Below are 20,559 nucleotides of genomic sequence, written 5' to 3' on the forward strand. Positions count from 1 at the left end.
AAACTCTTACAACGGATGCACAAATCCAAATCCCAATCCCCAGCACTCATCCTTTCCGAGTCCCTGTTCTCTCTTCCGAAGACAGTCCTGGCATTTTTAGTTGAGGTCCTGCTGACTGCTTACACCATCTTCTCCCATCCACACCACACCACTACTCTCCCAGGCACCTGACTCAGTGCTTGGTTCCCCCGCTCTTTCAGTCACAGGGCTTTATGTGTTCTTCCTGCCTGAACACTCTGAGCTCACCCCCTATGACGCCACAGACATTCAATGAGCCCCGGCTGTGGCCAGGCTCCACAGCAGGTGCTGGGGTTCAGAGGTGAGGAAGAGGTTGTCTCAGTCAGAGAGAGATGCATAAATAATCAAATAATCACCTTCCAGTGTGGGGGGTGCTTCTGTGAAGTCAGGTGTGTGCCACTGGCTGCTGGGGCTTTGTCTAGGGTGTGACCACAGCTCATCTTCGAGCCCATAGAAATACCTTTTAAGGGGATTCTAATGGCAAAACTACACCTGGAAGGATGGAGTATCAAACGGCAAAATCAAATCACCCAACACTTATCCCCAAAACTGCAGGGGCCCCTGCTGCCCCTTGTCCATCACCCACAATGTGATTCCCATCTAACCCTCCACACCCCAGACACCTGGGTGCATGTGCTCCACGGGGCTGGGTAGACAGCCATGCAGCTGAGCTTATTTTGCTTCTTCCATATGCTCTTCTCCATGAGCCTCGCCACCATGTGTCATATTCCTGACCAATGCCACTCACGGTGGTGTCCAGACTGGCGGCACTGTTATCAACCCAGGTGCCGTTAGGAATGCACAATCTCGAGGCCCTGCTCTCCGACCCATTTCAACTCCCCCAGGCCTTCAGCTTCCTCCTTTCACTCTGTTGCCAGCTGCCATCTCTTGGTGTCTTCAACATCCACGCAATGAGCTGACACACCACCCCCAGAGCGTCCACCCCACAGTGGCACCACTCTGGCCCCACCCTGTCCAGGGCAGCATGCATGGGTCACAGCCCTCTCCATCTGAGACGGGGGCTCCACCTGGGGACAAGTGTCACGCTACGGTCCTTCTGACAAGCTCACTGAGAGGGACAGATGGCAGGCAGTGACGGACCACCAGTACTTCCTGAGTAATCATCAGGTGCCACTGGGAGAAGCCCTTGTCATCCTGGAATCTTCACCCAGCCTTGTGAGGCGGGGATGCCTGTCACCCCCACTGTGGAAATGAGGACATCAAAACGTCAGGAGGCTCGCTGGGGTCACGGAGTTAGTGAGAGGGGGTCCGGAGACAGCCCCAGCTTACGACCTGCACCAAGAGACAACAGTGCACACCACAGGACTCAGGAGGAGGTGGTACACCTACTTTAACTGGGAACAGTCCTTCGGCCAGACCTAGAAACCAGGGGGAAAGTCACAGAACAAGTGGGAGAGGCAAGCAGGGGCCAGATCATGAAGCCCTTCAACGATGGACTAAATTGCTGAGACTAATGGGGCAGCAGGAGCGGTGAAGCTTTTGGAGCAGGCTGGCCCCCAACGGCTACCCGCTTCCCTGACATCCACCCCATCCGCTCACTCACGAACCCGATCCTTCACCACTTGAGACATGCTTCTCCGACCCTCCTGAAGCAGCCAATGCAGTCAGAGCCCCCCAGGTTTGCTCGGCTCCATTGCCCACCCTCCCCTCCCCCTCTCCTCCCCTCCCCCTCTCCTCCCCCTCCTCCCCTCCCCCTCTCCTCCCCTCCCCTCCCCCTCTCCTCCCCTCCCCTTCCCCTCTCCTCCCCTCTCCTCCCCTCCCCTCCCCCTCTCCTCCCCTCCCCCTCTCCTCCCCTCCCCTCCCCCTCCCCTCCCCTCCCCTCCCCCTCTCCTCCCCTCCCCTCCCCCTCTCCTCCCCTCCCCTCCCCCTCTCCTCCCCTCCCCTCCCCCTCTCCTCCCCTCCCCTCCCCCTCTCCTCCCCTCCCCTCCCCCTCTCCTCCCCTCCCTCTCTCCTCCCCTCCCCTCCCCTTCCCCTCTCCTCCCCTCCCCCTCTCCTCCCCTCCCCTCCCCCTCTCCTCCCCTCCCCTCCCCTCCCCTCTCCAGGAGGAAGCCCAGCACCAGGGGACACCTCCACCAGCAGTTTTCTCCCAAGCGGCTCCTCCACAGCAAAACCCTATTAAAAGTCATGAAACGGGCCTCAACAAGGCCCAGCTGCCAAGAACCCTTTCCCTCCCCTCTTTTGACGGGGCTCCCTTCCAAGCCCAGTCTTCCCACATCAAATCACCAGTTTCCACCATCATCTCCAAGAGGAGGGCTGAGACTTGCCTCCTTACCCTTCAGCCCACATCCTGAGGAGGCCCAGCAGGGCCCTGGGGATGGAGCTGAGGAAAAGAAGGGCTCTGCCCTGGGGATGCTCATAAGGGGAGCCCGACCCCGAACATGTACCCCTTTAATGGGGAAACGTTCTCAACCCCCCATATATTCATTCACCTGGACCTATATGGTAACTCTTAAGGAACTAAAGCCTTTCTTAGTCTTTGAAAATGTCTTTTAGTAGCAAATAATCACTGCAACAAGGGAATCTGCCTTATGATCGAAAAAATTTAAGATTAACTTTGTATAAAACAAAACGTTAAAATTACAACACAAAAATTTTAAATTCCTGCATTATTTATAGACTAAAAACACTTTATTTGTGATACACACTTTATTTGTTATACACAGATCTATTCTGGAGTCCAGCTACTCAACATGTGGTCTCTGGCCACAGTCTCAACACCCCCTGGGGGGCCTGTTAAGGACGCAGAAGGCAGGGCCCACCCCCCAGGCCCCTCGAATCAGAATCTGCATGTTAGCACTAAAGTTTGGGAAGCCCTGGCTTACAGCATGTCACCAGCAGGGTTAGGGGGAAAGCAAGGCCGGACGGAGCCAGGTGACATGGGACCCGCAGAGAAGAGGTGATCTTAGTGCTTCTGCAGGGAACACTTTCTGGCAACAACATGAAGCAGGTATAAATGTTAGGGACCCACTGGGGAGAGAGGCAAATGGGAGAAGTGTGTGAACCCACCCAGTTTTAGTGGGGGGAAGGAGGGGCAGGTTGGAGGAGGGGCTGAGGTGTGATGGGAGGGATTTGTCCAGGGCAGCTGTAGGAGTGAAGGGAGACCCTGGGGTTTCTATGCGGGAAGACACGTCACTTACAGAGAGAACATTTTTAAGGAGGAAGGTGCAGAGCTCTGCTTTGGACGTGCACATGCAGAAGAGGGACCTGGGGACACTGAGGGGGAGATGTTCAGATGTGATACACACAGAGATGACCAGGCTGGAGCAGACCTGTGAGCCCCTGATGATGGGATAAGGTGTGCTCACCCAGGAAGGGGGTGAGCAGGACGACAGAACAGAGGGAAAAGGAGCCAGAGAGCAGAGGATGAGCCAGGGTGGGTGGGGAGGCAGGAGGGGAGCTGCATCACAGAAGTCCCAGCAGGAGGGCATCGGCACAAAGACCAAATGGTCTGAGTGACCAAATGCCACTGATCTTCACAAGTGAGCAGTTCCTGGCCATCACAGCAAGGGTAGTGTTGCTCAAGGGGCAGGTGGGGAAGCCTGGGGACGATGGGCTGGAGGATGCAGGCGATAGATAAAGCTGAGGCTGCTAGATAAATAAATGCCTAAACATCTCACCTGAGGTTGCAAGCCCCCTTTAATCAGAATTGTGTCCTTCGGTACACCCATGTTCATAGAAGCACTACTTGCAATAGCCAAAAGGTGGAAGCAACCTAGGCGTCCACTGACAAATGACTGAATAACAAAATGTTGTATGTACGTTCAATGGAGCATTACTCAGCCTTAAAAAGGAAGAAAATTCTGACACATGTGACAACATGGACGAACCTGGAGGACATGATGCTACGTGAAATAAGCCAGTCACAAAGCGGCAAGTACGGCATGATTCCAGTTATGTGAGGTACCTAGAGTCGACAAAATTATAGAGACAGAAAGTAGAGGGTGGTTGCCAGGGATAGGGCGGGGGGGGTCGGGGAGGGAATGGGGAGTTAGTATTCGATGGGTAGAGCTTCAGTTTTGTCAGATGAAGAGAGTTCTGTGGATGCACGGTGGTGACGGTAGCACACAAATGTGACTGTGCTTAATGCCACTGAACTGTATATACACTTAAAAATGGTTAAAATGGTACATTTTATTATGTGTATTTTACCACAAATAAAAAAAATATGTCTCTTTCTGGGACTTCCCTGGTGGCGCAGTGGTTAAGAATCCACCTGCCAATGCAGGGGACACGGGTTCGATCCCTGGTCTGGGAAGATCCCACATGCTGCAGAGCAACTAAGCCCTTGAGCCACAACTACTGAAGCCCACGTGCCCTAGAGCCCGCGCGCCACAACTACTGAAGCCCGCTTGCCTAGAGCCCATGTTCCACAACAAGAGAAGCCACCACATGAGAATCTCGCCCACTGCAACGAAGAGTAGCCCCCGCTCGCCGCAACTAGAGAAAGCCCGCGCCCAGTAGCAAAGACCCAATGCAGCCAAAAAAAAAACCCTTAAAAAAAAACTGTCTTTCAGCATAGGTATAGAAAACCTGAACTTCTGGAATTGAATAGCATATCTATGTCAAGGGAGGTGAGAGCCAATCCTTTTCTGCGACTGTAAACTATTCCGCCAGCAGGCCTGGCAGTGAAAGGAAGGGAGTGATGGGGCGGTGACCTAATGGTAAGGCCGGGCTGGGAGAAGGCTTTTCTTTTTTTTTTTTTTTTTTTTTGGTGATGGGACGACAGTTTTCAACTGGAAGTGGAGAGGTAAGCCAGAGCCAGAGACACTCATTTCTCAAACTGGAAGAAAGGAAGAAAGAGAAAATGAAGGAGGGAGGGGGAAAGGTGAGGAAGCCCCCTCCAGACAGCCCTGAGCATCCCAGGGCCACAGATGGTGGGGTCATCTGGAGAGGGGAGGGCAACAGGTAGGAGACCCAGCGAGAGTGGAGAAGCTAGGCTGGCTGGCATGGGAGCAACAGGGGAGGACGGAGGGCTGGATGGGCAGCAAGGAGGGCCCAGCTGGCTGTAAAGCACAGAGCACACCATCTGGGACTATCACTCAGCCTGGGGCAGCGATCCTCAAAGGATGGTCTCCAGTCTCTGGACCAGCAGCATCACCGAGGAGCTTGTTAGAAATGCAAATTATGGGACTTCCCTGGCAGTCCAGTGGTTAAGACTCCGAGCTTCCACTGCAGGGGCCACAGGTTTGATCCCTGGTCGAGGAGCTAAAATCCCGCATGCCACGCGGCCTGGTCAAAAAGTAAAAAAAAAAAAAAAAATGCTAAAAAAAAAAAAGAAATGCAAATTCTGAGGCCTCACCTGAGTCTGATTCAGACCCACTGACTCAGAAACTCTGGGGATGGGGCATAGCAGCCTGTGTTTTAAAAGGCGATTCTGATGTGCTCAAGTTTGAGAAACACTAGTACAGAATACAGAAACTCAATGGAAGGTATATATCATCTTCTTACATAAAAACGAAAAAAAGCAATCAGCCTAGCAGGGCTTCCCTGGTGGTGCAGTGGTTAAGTGTCCACCTGCCAATGCATGGGACACGGGTTTGAGCCCTGGTCCAGGAAAATCCCACATGCTGCGGAACAACTAAGCCCGTGCACCGTGCACTACTGAGCCTGTGCTCTAGAGCCCGCGAGCCACAGCTACTGAGCCCGCATGCCACAACTACTGAAGCCCGCATGCCTAGAGCCCGAGATCCACAACAAGAGAAGCCACCACAATGAGAAGCCTGAGCACAGCAACGAACACTCAATGCAGCCAAAAATAAATTAATTAAAAAAAAATCAGCCTAGCAACTTCTACATAAAAGAGCAAGAAATGCACAACTATTAATACTTTGATGCCAATACAGCTTATTTCTACAGTTAGACAAATGCCAAAAGATGTTAACAAAATGATAGAAATATACAGTCTATTTAATAAACTTCCTTAGATGATATCTAGAAAACACACCCAAGATCTGGGGGCTGGAAACTGTATGATGCAGGTACCAGTCCCTGCTCTGTGACTATCTGTGTGCCCTTAGCATGCCTCAGTTTCCCCATCTGTAAACAGAGGAAGCTGGAAAAGGTTCTTCTGAGGTCCCTTCCAGTTCAGACACTGTGTGACCCTCTCTGTCCTGTAAAAGGTGACCTCAAACTCAATGCTTTTACATAGCTATGCCTGGGTGGGGTGGGGGAGAACATTTTTAACCAGTAAACATAATATCGCAGTTAACCAGAAAAATTTCCAAAGTTCAGTAAGTGCTAGTATCTTGCATTCTAATAACTAGATACTCTCACTAACTGGCTTTTCCCTTAAAGCCACCAATGCCTGGAGTTATAAAAACACTATACTGCACTGGACCATGTTCTTTTTTTTTTTTTTTTTTCCTTTTTGCGGTATGTGGGCCTCTCACTGTTGTGGCCTCTCCCGTTGCGGAGCACAGGCTCCGGATGCGCAGGCCCAGCGGCCATGGCTCACGGGCCCAGCCGCTCCGCGGCATATGGGATCCTCCCAGACCGGGGCACGAACCCGTATCCCCTGCATCGGCAGGCGGACTCTTAACCACTTGCGCCACCAGGGAGGCCCTGGACCATGTTCTTGAAGTCCACAAGACTAGGATGCCCCAGAAAATCTCTATACCTTCACATTTTTATCCGTTCCAGAACACCACAATAAAGCAAATATCGCAATAAAGCGAGTCACACAAATTTTTTGGTTTCCCAGTGCATATAAAAGTTATGTTTACACTATACTGTAGTTTATTAAGTGTATAACAGCATTATGTCTAAAAAACAATATACATACCTTAATTAAACATATTTTATTGCTAAAAAATGCTAACCATCATTTGAGCCTTCAGTGACTCATTATCTTTTGCCAGTAGAGTGTTTGAAATATTGCGAGAATTACCAAAAGGTGACACAGAGACCCGAAGTGAGCAAATGCTGTTGGAAAAATGGCACCGAAAGACCTGATTGATGCAGGGTTGCCACAAACCTTCAATGTAAAAAACACAGTATCTGCGAAGCCCAATACAATGAGGTATGCCTACACTTTTTAATCCAGGAAGGCAGAGTTCGTGTGTTTTGCTAGGCAGAAAATGAGTTAAGGAACTGGACTAATCAGACACCAGTGCCTGCCCCTGTGACCAAGTGTCAGCCATTCAATACTGCAACTCTAGGCTTCCTGATAAATGACCCTGTATTGGCCTTGTTACCAGACTCCCTCGATGCTGGTTTCCTGCCTGGTCTCTCTGCATCCAAGTCCTTCTCTGCACCTTCTAGTCATTCAATGCCCATCCTCTTGTGCCTGGGTCCCCAATGCCAGCCCCAATGCCAGCTGCTTCCGTGCCTCTGCCAAAGACCGGCGACTCGGTTCTGATCTCAGAACTAGGGCTGGAAGAGGAACCTGGGTGTCTGCGCATGAAAGACAGGGGGAAGTGTGAGCATGGCGGGGGCCGGGTGGGAAAGATAAGGTCTAGGGAAACTCTGGTCTCCAACCATACCTCACTTACACACCCTGGCTCTTAAATTCCATTAAAATTGGCTCCGTAGGAAGCACAGCTGGCTTGTTTTCCCCCCGGTGCATGTATCACAAACCCCATCCCCGCTCCTCCATCCAGCCTGGGTTTGGAAGTGATGTTCTAGGCTCTCTCAGTCCCCGTGGCAGGAAGGAACAGGTGAGGGGAGGGCTGAAACAAAGTGGATGTAGCAGGAGAAAGGCTGGAAGGGGCACACCAAGGAAGGTGCAACCACAGAGAGGACCAAAACCACTAACATGGGCCTGGCAGGCAATGCCAGGGAGATGAGTTTCGCTTTGTCCAGGCAGAAAATTCCTACTGCTAGAGGGTTTTCTAGGCTGATCCCCAGGCACTGATCTCCAACTTCAAAGTCACATTTGGGTAGAGTGACCACATATCCTGATTTGTCCAGGATAGCCCCAGTTGAAGTTACTTAATTAGATGCAATTATTAACAGCCCCCCATTTATTCTCAAAATGTTCTGGTTTGGATTAAAAATTCTAGTTACCTTATTCTTGGGACCCTAGGCCTGGGAAGTCAGAGTTGCATTTGGAGAAGGCCCTCAGTGTCAGGAGGGACGTGCAGGCTGAGTCTTGCCCCTCACCAAATGTTCTGTTCTCCTCTCTAGTGTCCCTGCCAAGCCATGGCCTGGCGTCCACTTGTATTCCTACAGAGACAGCAGGCTCACTATCCCTGGAGGAGGCCTCTCTTTTGGGGGGAAAGCTGTGTTATTAAAAAAGAATATCAGGGGGTTTCCCTGGTGGCGCAGTGGTTGACAGTCCGCCTGCTGATTCAGGGGACACAGGTTGGTGCCCTGGTCTGGGAGGATCCCACGTGCCACGGAGCGGCTGGGCCCATGAGCCATGGCCGCTGAGCCTGCGTGTCCGGAGCCTGTGCTCCGCAACGGGAGAGGCCACGGCAGTGAGAGGCCCGCGTACCGCAAAAAAAAAAAAAAAAAAAAAAGAATATCAGGATAGATGAATGAACAAAGAAGATGTGGTGTATATATACAATGGAATATTACTCAGCCATAAAAAAGAAGAAAATCTTGCCATTTGTGGGAAGATGGATCTAGAGGAGGGGTCCCCAACCCCCGGGCTGCAGACCAGTAATGGGCCGCGGCCTGTTAGGAACCAGGCAGCACAGAAGGAGGTGAGCGGCAGGTGAGCAAAGAAAGCTTCATCTGCCGCTCCCCACCGCTCCCCATCGCTACCCACTGCTCCCCACCGCTCCCCACTGCTCCCCATCCCTCCCCACTGCTCCCCTTCGCTCCTCATCGCTCCCCATCCCTCCCCTTTGCTCCCCATCCCTCCTCATCGCTCTCATTACCGCCTGAACCATTCCCACCGCCACCCACGGAAAAACTGTCTTCCATGAAACCCGTCCCCAGTGCCAAAAAGGTTGGGGACCGCTGAACTAGAGGGTATTATGCTAAGTGAGGTAAGCCAGACAGAGAAAGACAAATACTGTATGACTTCACTTACATGTGAAATCTAGAAAACAGAAGAACAAATGAAACAAAACAGAAATAGACTCATAGATACAGAGGACAAACAGATGGTTGCAGGGGGTGGGGGGATAGGTTGGGCAAACTAGGTGAAGGGATTAAGAAGTACAAACTTCCAGTTATAAAATACATAAGCCACAGGGATGTAATACACAGCTTAAGGGATATAGACCACACTACTGTAATAACTTTGTATGGGGACAGATGGTTACTAGACTTATCATGGTGATCATTTCATAATGTAGGCAAATGTCGAATCACTATGCTGTTCACCTGAAACTGACATAATACTGTATGTCAACTACACTTCCATTAAAAAATAAATGCATAAAAATAAAAGTAGCAAGATTCAAATCTATATACAGCAAGATGGCAACTAAGTAACAACATCCTGGGGGCTTCCCTGGTGGCGCAGTGGTTGAGAGTCCGCCTGCCGATGCAGGGGACACGGGTTCACGCCCCGGTCCGGGAAGATCCCACATGCTGCGGAGCAGTTAGGCCCGTGAGCCATGGCCGCTGAGCCTGCGCGTCCGGAGCCTGTGCTCTGCAACGGGAGAGGCCACAACAGTGAGAGGCCCGCATATCTCAAAAAAAAAAAAAAAGTAACAACATCCTGGGCTTCCCTGGTGGCACAGGGGTTAAGAATCTGCCTGCCAATGCAGGGGACACAGGTTCGAGGCCTGGGTTGGGAAGATCCCACATGCCGTGGAGCAACTAAGCCTGTGCACCACAACTACTGAGCCTGTGCTCTAGAGCCCGCGAGCCACAACTACTGAGCCCGCACGCCACAACTACTGAAGCCCGCGCGCCTAGAGCCCGTGCTCCCCAACAAGAGAAGCCACTGCAACGAGAAGCCTGCGCACAGCAACGGAGAGTAGCCCCGGCTCGCCGCAACTAGAGAAAGCCCACGCCCAGCAACAAAGGCCCAACGCAGCCAAAAATAAATTAAAAACAACAAAAAACCCCACAACATCCTTCTGCTGAAAGGAGTGAGAGTGGGGGAGACTAGACAACCTGCTGACTTTTTTCATTCAGCAAATGTTAACTGAGTGCATTTGATGTTTCGGTGGCATTGAAGACACATGGTGGGTTAAAACAGACTCAAGCTGAGGAGCATTCTACCAAATAACTGGCCTATATTCTCCAAAAATGTCAAGGTCATAAAAGACAAAGAAAGCCTGAGGAACTGCTCTAATTTAAAGGAGACTGAAGAGACATAACCACATGCAACGCACGATCTGGGGTTTTCTGTGCTACAAAGGACACTACCAAGACAACTGGCAAAGCCTGTAGGTCTGCAGATTAGATAACAGTACTGTATCAATACTGATTTCTTGTTTAAAAAGTGTTACCATAGTTACATAGGAGAATGTCATTGGTTTTAGGAAATACACTGAAGTATTTAGGGGGAAAGGAAGAGTCTATAAATGATCCTCAAATGGTTTAGGAAAAAAATGTATACCCAGAGAGAAGAATAAAATAAATGTGATAAAACAGTAACATTTGACGAATCTGGGTGAAGGGTATACGGGAGTTCTCTGTTCTATTCTTGGAACTTCTCTGTAAGTCTGAATTAGGTCAAAATTAAAAGTTAAAAGAAAAAAAAAAGTCTCAAAGAAAGTGTGTGTGTGGTGTGCATGTGTGTTTAAAGGAAGAGACCCTGATTTCACAGAGCTCACAGTGTAGCTGGGGAGACAGGTACTAATACAAATAATTACACTAATTAAGCACAAAATTGCAATTGTGAAAAGTGCTGTAAAAGGAGAGAGACCTGGGGGCCAGAATGTGAGCGTTTACAGCAGGCAGTTTTACCCACAGCAGGAAGGCGAGGGGAGGCATCTACAATCATGCAGCCAAGGCCCAAAGAATGAGGTAACTGGGGAGAAGGGGAGGAAGGTTCCAGGTTCTCACTGGCCCTGTGAGCAGAGAAAGCATGGGGACCAAAGCATGTACACCAGGGCCTGCAGGAGATGCCAACATTAGTTTTGTCTTTTATTCTAAAAGCAAAAGGAAGCAGTGTTTTTGTTTTTGTTTTTGCGGTACGCGGGCCTCTCACTGTTGTGGCCTCTCCCGTTGCGGAGCACAGGCTCCAGACGCGCAGGCTCAGCAGCCATGGCTCACAGGACCAGCCGCTCCGCGGCATGTGGGATCCTCCCGGACCAGGGCACGAACCCGTGTCCCCTGCATCAGCAGGTGGACTCTCAACCACTGCGCCACCAGGGCAGCCCAAAAGGAAGCAGTTTTGAAAGACCCCCTTGGCTGCAGCAGAGAACAGGCTGGCATGTGGAGTCCTCCATGGTGGTGATGAGAGCTGCTTCCAGGAAGAACACCACGCATGATTTTTCCATTGCTCCCTGACACCTTAATTTTCTACCGCAGCCATGTATGAATTTGATAACCAGACCTGGGGAGGGAATGCGGGGGGGAGCAAAGCGAGCAAGACCTGAGCTCAGGCTGTCATTATCTCCACTCCAGGCCCACCAGTGGTTCGGGTCAAGGGACGGCTGACAGAGCTGGTTGCTGCCTCTCCCACCAAGACCCTCAGGTCTAGACCGAGGCTGACTCACCTGAGGGAAGTAGCGTGCAGGGACCAGGTCTTCACACTCCTCTCTCGAGTAAGTCAGACCAGTGCCTTTCGTCAACACAGCATCCAGCTGGCCACGGCACCTTTCTGGTCCTGGACCCTGCCCCTTGGGACGTCCCTCTAGCCCTGTGAGCCGGGCCCTCAGCCCTGCCCTGGGAGCAGGGCATCACTCGCAATGGCCACTCTCAGCATCAAAGGCTAAACAAGGCGCTTGTCTGCGGGTCAGCAGCACGAACACAAAGGGAGGGGGACCCTTTTCTGTGCCAAGTTCTACCTGAGTGGGTTTTCGGTCATTAGTTCCTTTAATGGAAACAGGTTCTATTATTATCCTCATTTTACAGTCAAGTATTTGCCTGGGTACAGACTTGAGTTCAAACCTTGGCTGTCCTCGTAGAGCAGTATGCCCTTCCAGGAGTCATTTCATCTCTCTGAGCCTCAGTTTTCTCATCCCATCTGTAAACTGGGGCTGGTAAGTATTAGCAAGATTCTGGGGCTAGAAGGTACTATTTATTCCATTTTGAGGCTCCAAGAGGCTCAGTACAGAAAATTCAAACTACACATTGCTTAACTATTTACTAAAAGCTTGTGTATCCTGACAGTAAATCACGGGACCTGAATTTTCCAGGACTATCCCAATTTCAAATGCTCTGTCCTAACTTTCCACATAAACCATCGAAATGTCTCAAAAATTCCACTCTCAGTATCCAAACAACACCTCCCAGGCCTCCTCTTGCACAAAGACGCAGCACAAACATTCTTTCTCAGACTACAGATCCCAGTCTTTGGTTCAAAAAATGTAGTCAGTGGAGCCCTGCTGGCCCCCTGAAGGAAACGGGGTCAGGGAGAAAAATCCGGGGCAGTCAGCACTCCATTACGACTCTCAGACTTGGCTGCTTCCTGGCACATCGATGTAAACCGCAGCCAGGAGAAGCTGTACCATGATGAGAGCATCATCCACAGAGGGACACAGACCGGGGAAGTGAGCTCTGCCCCCACACCCACCCAGTGGCCAGTACTCAGGGAAGCAGCACGGCCAGAGAGTTGCTACAAAGATTAAAAGAGTGATTAATATTTGGAAAGCACTCAGAACATTGCCTGGAAGCTAGTAAGTGCCATATCAGTGTTTAATAACTAAAACCAGAGGTATCCCTGGCAGAAGGTGCTCATGCCTCAGAGACAGCACACAGGCATCGCTCCTGTGCAGGACAAACAAGGAGAATGGACACATACCCTGGGATGAGTGAGGCCAGGCCCCTGTACAGAGATGGGGGGTACCCTAACTATAGGAGGTGGGTCCTGCATTAGCCAAGATCAGGAGGCTGGGCCTGGGAAGAGTCACCATTCCTGAAATATAAGAGGTCTCTTCATGCCTCTGAGTCTTTGCATCTGCCATTCTGTCTGCCCCCTGAATACCATCTTCTTCTACCTTCAAGGCTGAATTCAAATGCCAACTACTCCCTGTGGTGGTCCCCGATGCCCGTCAGAATGAATGGCTCTCTCCACTGGGGTCTCTTGCATCTAGCTTTATCCTCTTTTAAAGCAGTTATCAGACAGATAGATAGACAGCACATGCATGCCCACATGCGTGTACACACTCACACAGAAATGTCACCATGTCACTGTCTTCCCAACTCCACCATGAATCCTTCCAAGATGGGTTCAGCTTTCATCTCTGTAACCCTAGGGCCTGACACATAGGATAGGCTCAGTAAAGGTCTGAATTTGCTGTTACATCTGTGCTCACAGCTGATCTTCCCCTGGGGGCAGAAGGCTATCACAGGTGCATCATGCATAACCGGAAGCTATGGAGATGCAAGATCTCTGGGTCTCGGAACCCATGACCAGATCAGATTTCAGCCAGGGACCTACCAAGCACTCCCTTTTAGTTCCCCCTCAGACAGATGAAAGGAGATGCCTGTGAGATCACAGTCTGCAGTTGCCAGGACCCACACCTGGGCAGAGTGGACACTGACCTGGTCCGATCTTGTCTCTATTAGAGTTGGTCAGAAGAGCCCAGGCTTGGGAAGCTACACCAGCTGGCTGCCCCACACTCCCAGCCTGTCAACACCAGGGGATTGCCCTCGGCATTCCAGCCCCTGCGAAGAGATGAAGAGGGTGGCCCTGCTTTCCAGGACCATTGTCTGAAGGAAGGAAGGTGAGCACTGGGATTACGGTCAACAGGCACTTACCTAAGGAGAGAGGGAAGGACCACAAATCGCAGGTTCCCTCCATCCCCCAACATGCCACAAACCCTGAGGTTGGTGGGGGGTGGGTAGGGTGCCTTGTCTTCCTGTTCCCTCCAATCCCCAAAGCCCTCTGGTAGATTATGTCCATCCTAGAAAATGGAATTCCCCGTGTGCCTGTACCTGAAGTTCAGAAGGTCCCAGTTGGTCCCTCTAGCTCTTGGTCCCACACTACCTTTGCTAGCTGAGTTTCCTCAACTCTAAGAGGAGAGAGGGAGCACACTGAAATTAAACAATGCATGCAGAACCTCCCAGATCACAGTCAACAATCAAGGAGCTGGTCTCAATCCCCTGAGACCATTTACCAGCTTGGAACCCCAACTTCTTTCAGAGATAAGATTAATCTCTGACCAGGTTCCTGACACTTGAATGGGAATGTTAAAAGCCACCAGAATACCTTCTCTATGATAAAATGTGGAAATGGAGGGCTCAAAAAAAGGATGGTGAAGCGGTTGGGATCCTGAATTGGACTCTGTGTTAACTTAGGTTCTTTCTCCCGCCCCAAGCTGTCCCTGACCTTGGCCTCCTGTGTGTCTGGCCTGGCCAAGACCTGCCCTCTCCTTGAGGAGAAGTTCCCCAGGCACCCCGGGTTCACTGGAGTCCAATGGCCCACTCTGCGTCCCCACCCAGCACTGCATCTGCCATGTAGAAGCAGTTCAATAAATGCTTGCTGAATGGAATGCCTCAGCCTCCAGCCACTCTGAGATGCCTTCAGTAACCTGACCTTTTACATTCCAGCTAATGTCTAATTTGCATATACGAGTTGGTTTTAGGAGACAGCAAATCACCAGAGACAAGGCAGGATCAATACAGAGTATTAGGCACGTTTTTTTCTACTCTAATTCTCTGCAAATTGGTATTCCATCAACTGTATGCAGGATTTATGGGAGCTTACTATAAGCTAGAATATTTAACTAGAATGACCTACTCTCTGTCAGATAATAGCTTACTGTTGTTAATTTTCAACTAGCCAGAAAGGTTTCCAGCTTCCAATCTACTTTACAACTTGATTTAATCATCAGGTACGCCATCTATTTGAAAGTCTCAATACAATAAAGAGCAGGCTGATGCAGAAGAAAAAGACCTGTCCGTGGAACCAGATGACATGAGTTATATCCCAGCTACACCACATACTGTGTAATTGACTGCTCAAAGCCTCAGTTTCCTCACCTGTAAAATGGGACTAACACCAGCCTCACAGGGGAGTTGTAAAAATTAAATGAGTTGATGCACATGGATATACTCTGTGCAGTTCTACAAGTCTATACAAAGGTTGGTTATTAGAATAAAAACATAAGACGAACTTCTCAAACAACTCAGATAGGCTGATGACAGAAAGCAGGGTGGTTCTAAAGGGGGGAGAAAGGGAAAATTTGCGCCCTGCCCCCGCACAGGGAGGGACATCTGGAAGCATTTTTGGTTGGCACAACTGAGGGAAAGGGATTGCTACCGGAATCTACTGGGTAGAGACCAAAGATGCTGCTAAACATCCTACAACGCATAGAAAAGGCCCCACAACAAAGAATTATTGAACCCCAAATGTTAACATTGCCAAAGTTAAGAAACCCTAATTTAAATAATCACTGAAAGCTGGGTTTGGGAGCTTTTTAGAACAGGAATCTTCCCAACTAGGCTTTACTTTCAAATCATCATCTGCTTAAACACTTGCAAGATGGATCATCTTGCAAAACAGCTCTTTTGTAAGTCAAGCTGAACTGCCAACTTCTGGAGTTTCTGAATGTATAAAACTGCTTTTAAAGAAGGTGCTCTCCGATTACAATTCAGCTAAATTGTTTTTCCAAAGATTTCAGTAGAAGTTCTCCTGGGCACAAAGACAGGGTCTGTCAATCTGGCACTAGGCCCTGAAGATGCTTTCGTAATTCCAATTTCCTGGTGAACTGGGAGCCACGAGGGTCTCTAAACGAGTGAAATTCCCATCATGCCAACTGCTTGCTTGCTTTGGCCGGGCACGGTGCCAAACACCTCCACATAATTTATCCCACTTAATCCACCCAACAACCAGTGAGGTGGGCATTATTACCGGCTGTTTGCAGGGGAGGAAAATAAAGATCAGAGAGGTTAGACAACTCGCCCCAAGGTCACCAGCTGGCCAAGGGGGAGCCCAACCTGAATGGAGGTCTCCAGTTTCCGAGTCACACGCTCTTTCCACCACCTCGGAAAACCCAGGTGTCAAGTCGTCTCAACTTCCCATGAATTTTTAAGGCAACCGCAACTTCTCAGTAAGTTCAGGGTGCTGAAAACGGGAATTTCCGGGGGACTGGGCACTCTCACATACACTCCCCCATTGCAGCTGTCTCACCGCAGGTACCTGATAAATCATTCCATATCACCCGTGGAACGGGGAGGATTTATTGGCGCTGGAGTTCATGCCAGGCCCAGGAAATGCCATCTTTGAAAGCCGAGAGGCGAATTCGCCCTGGGAGCAGAGAAGGTCTGGCCGCCGCGCTTGGCTGGCTCCACACGGGCTGTGCGACCCCTCGGCGGCCGGGGCAGGGGCCGCGGTCGCGGCGGCGCTGGGCCCTCCCAGATCGCCGGCCGCTGGGCCCTCCCGGATCGCCGGGACCCAGCCCCACCCGGCCCGGCCTGCTCCCTCCCACCCGCGCCCCACCAGGTGAGCGCGGCCAGGGCGCCCTCCCCGCCCCGACGAGGCGCCGGGAACCCGGGGCCGCCGCGTCCGCCAGCCCGCCCGCGCGTTCGCCGCGCGCCTGGGGAAGGGTGGGGGCGGGGCAGCGCTCAGCGTGACCCCGGCCCCCGGTGGCCCCGCGCCCTGCCCCCAGCCCGCTGGGGTCGCGCCGGCCCGTACCTGCAGCATCTGGGGGCGCGGGGCGCCCAGGTAGGTCGCGCGTGCGGGCGGCGAAGAAGCTCGCTCGCGGCGCGACCTGGCCGCCGTCTGAGCATGCCCAGTGCCGCCCGCGGGCGGCTCCCGCCGGCCCGGCTGGCCGCGACGGGCCCGCGCGCCGGGCGGGGGGCGGGCTCCCGGAACGCCCTGCGGGACGCCCCCGCCCCCACCCGAGGCCGGTGTGCTCGGACGCGTCTCCCAGGGCCACCAGGGTTCTCTTGCCGAGTTCCGTGCAGCCCGGTGTCACCTCGCGCATGCACGCAGGCATTCGTTCCATTACCATTTATTGGGCACCTACTGTGTGCCCAGCCCTAAGTGATTTTATGCCTAGGAATATCGAGCAGCCGGCGATAAACAAATTTTTGACTTAAGGAGAAGTCTTGCCCAGCTGGGGTCCTGCTGACTCCCAGTGCAGTGCCCATCCCGTTCCACTAGAAACTTCCTGGCTTGAACTTTCTTCCCAAGACTTATGGGCCCTTTACCTGATCTGGCTCCTGCATTCCTGCAGCCCCATGAGCACCTTTCTGTCCATCAAACACTCAGAACTTGTCTAGCCTCAGGACATTTACACATGCCTTTCCTCCTCTGTGTGGGACGTCTTTGCCCAGCTATTCCCGTGGCTGGAATCTTATTGTACGTAGGTCCTCCTTCTCCGAGGCCTTCCCTGACCACCTTACTAAGTTAGCCCCCTGTTCCACGTCCTCACTTTATTTTCTTCACATTTATCACTAACCATTAATTCATTCAATAAATAATTATTGATCACTTACTCTGATTCTTCACGTGCGGTGAATACACAGAAATCTTGTCCCTTGCCGGAGTTTGGCGGAAGAGAGTTAGGCGATACACAATAAACATGCAAAAAAGCAAACTGCGTAGTAGAAGGTGATACGCTTTACGAAGGGAAAAGAAACTTGGGGTGGAGGAGTGCAGTTTTCAATGACGTGGTCAGACATGTCAGCCACGCAGATAAATTGGGGAGAGCATTTCTGGCAGACACTAAAGCGCAGGACTGCTTAGGAAATAGCAAGCAGGCCAAAGTAGCAGGAGATGAAGTCGGTAACTGCCTTTTCCCCTGATTTGCTTACTTCTTATTGTGTATTCACCTCTGGAGTTTTAGCTCTGGGGCTGTAGCCCTGCCCGTCTTCACTACATTGTCCCAGCCCCTACGACAGCACCTGGAACACAGTAGGTGCTCAAAAACAGTTTGTTGAATGAATATGTGAATGAAAGGATGGAGTGACGGCTGTAATCATCCTGTCCGGACCAGATGCCTGAGGGTCCAACGGCCCTGTGGGCCTAGGACCATTCGGCGGCAGCTGGCAGCACCTGGTGCTTCAGTTCGGTCCCTAACCCCGAGTTGTGCCCCTGCATAGGACGCCGCCCGAGCGTCTTGTCCGGGGAATTTCAACCGAGCCAGGGAGTCCCCGGAACAGGACCCGCCCGGGCCCGCCCCCCGCCCCCGGACCTCCGGTCGCCAGCAAAACCTGGAGTTGCAGCGCTCTCCCGGCACCATTGGGACGGCGGGGAGCGCACTGGGCATGCTCGGAGCCGGGCGGGGCCCGAGAGCCCGGGAGGCGGAGCCTCCTGACAGGGCGCACGACACCTCCCGCGTAGCTCAGCTGGACCCTCAGCCACTCAGTTCCCGCCCTCAGCTAGGGTGGGGTCTGGGGGCTTTTTTTTTTTTTTTTTTTTCAAAGCCCAGTGGGAAAGCTGGGAATTCAGAATCCGCGAAAGACGTTCTTCGTCCTCTCCCAGCCGCTGTGTGACCTGGGGTAAGAACCTTACCCCAAATGATATGAATACCTACCCCTGTGCTTCAAATAATATGAATACCTACTGCTTCGGTCTGGGCGCTGTGTGGGGAATGAATGAAATCAAGAACGTGAGCAGGTTTAGTCCACTTTAAAGGTCCATTTTTTGGGTGCCTACCTCAGTTATAGGTCATCCTCATACCAGTTTGTCGAGTGCTGAGATGAGGAAACCGAGGTTAATAAACCCGACGATTCTTGGAGTTGTCCCAATTTGCCTTACACTAGAAACTAGGCTGAAGCTACCTCTTCTTTATCCACAGTGAACAATCATTAGTTTATACAGTGCTCAAATTCGAGCTAAAAAATATCTAGACACCTAAGGAAAAAGACCTAAATATTTTTTAAACCGTGCATTTCAACTCACCATAGCAGAAACAGGAACAAAAGGAAAGAATATTCCCCGAGCAAATAAATGTTCACAAACAGAGGAATGATTAATTAGATTATGGTATATTTGTTGAAATAATAACTATTTTACCCTAAACTAAACCGTGTTGCAACAGGAGGAAACTTACAGTACAATGTTAGGTGAAAAAAGGCTGAAAATACAAATACCCTGTGTAATGGAAATATGGGAAAATGTAAATAGTCTGATTTTGGTGGGTAGTGAGGTTGGTTTTTCTATTTAAGTTTATCTATTACTGTCCCAATGTTGTGTTTGCAATGATAAACATTTAAAAGATCAAATCAAAAATTCTTGAAGTTTTGTGTGTCTAATAATAACAATAATAACTACTATTATCAAGCTCACGTGTGATCAATATTTTACACATATTCTGTCTTTACTGCATACAGTCATTCTGCAGAGTGGGTGTTTTTAGGTCAGTTTTACTGAAAAGGAAGCAGTCTAGGAGCCTTTCACAACTAGTAAGGGACAGGGTCAGGATTTGAATGCAAGTTGGACTGACCTCAAAGCCAGGGTCAATATTTATAATATTGCCTCTCTGCTTGCCATGTATTGATCATAAGAGAGACCACATATTTCATTTTTTGTGTCTTTTTGCCTTCTTTCCTCTACCCCTTTGATATGTTTATATGCTGTAGATTACCTTTAAATGTTCTGGTCTCCTGTTACTGTTTTATTCTTGGGGCCAAAATGTTAAAGTTCATCCTTTTAAACTGTTGCACCTGGAGTGACATGATGTTATTATCAGCAATGACAGTTGATCTTATAAGCTCCCAAACCTTATGCAAATGAGACTTTTGGATGGACATATAATCTTCTTAGTCTATGTGGTTGAACCCAGCCAGATCTAGAGCAAATAGAGACCCAGTGAGGAACAGGGCTATCCCAAGTCTCAGATAATGAGGACCCACCTAGATTACTGTCCCTGGGCAATCATTTTGGAGGCAGAATCACAACATAAAGGGACCACATGGTCCATGGACTCCTCAGGACTCTGCTGTGATGAAAAAGTACAGACTTGATAGTGTGATGATGTTTGCAGAGAGAAAGCCAGGGCCCTAAAAGCAGCACTCCTACTGCTGATAAGCTAAAAAAAGTCAGGTCTCTCTTTCAATCATGCTGGTAAACTGTACCTGGCCCAGAAACCACTAAGCAAACAACAGTAAACACAAAAAGCCAAAGAGAGTCATTTCATTGGAGAGGAAGACATACCACAAACCCAATATGCATCCCTGGTAAGAAACAAATTCATTTAAGAGGAACAAGATGAACGAGTGGATACAGTTACTAGCAGCATTCCCAGAAGCTGCCATTTGGGCAGAAAATCTGGTGCCAGGTACTGCACCCAGGCAATTGGCTGGGGGCATTTATAGGACGAGTTTCCTGGAAGAATCACTGCGATTGTCATTCATATCAAGACTCAGGAAGCCTGGGCACCACGTGGACTGTTTTCAATGATTTATGAGGCAAGGCTCCCTGCTGAGATGCTAATGCTCATCAATTATTTGTGCTGTTAACGCAAGCTCACGAATACATGGGCAAGTGGTGCTGTTATAATGACAAGTGAAAAGAATAGGATGTAAAATTATACGCATAGTATGGCTTCAACT

At 50.5% G+C, this 20,559-nt stretch overlaps 1 protein-coding gene across 4 annotated transcripts in view; it reads right to left on the reverse strand.

Annotated features, from left to right (window-relative positions):
- Window positions 1–16,770, reverse strand: part of PTPN3 (protein tyrosine phosphatase non-receptor type 3) — a 109,564-nt gene extending 92,794 nt beyond the window's left edge. For all 4 annotated transcript variants that reach the window (XM_060101254.1, XM_060101253.1, XM_060101252.1 and 1 more), the window contains exon 1: window positions 16,694–16,770. The gene's annotated coding sequence lies outside the window, so the exon portion shown is untranslated. The remainder of the gene's footprint in view (window positions 1–16,693) is intronic.
- Between the last annotated feature and the right edge of the window lie 3,789 nt (window positions 16,771–20,559).

Source organism: Mesoplodon densirostris, chromosome 6 (assembly GCF_025265405.1).
Source record: "Mesoplodon densirostris isolate mMesDen1 chromosome 6, mMesDen1 primary haplotype, whole genome shotgun sequence".
Taxonomy (NCBI): Eukaryota; Metazoa; Chordata; class Mammalia; order Artiodactyla; family Ziphiidae; genus Mesoplodon; species Mesoplodon densirostris.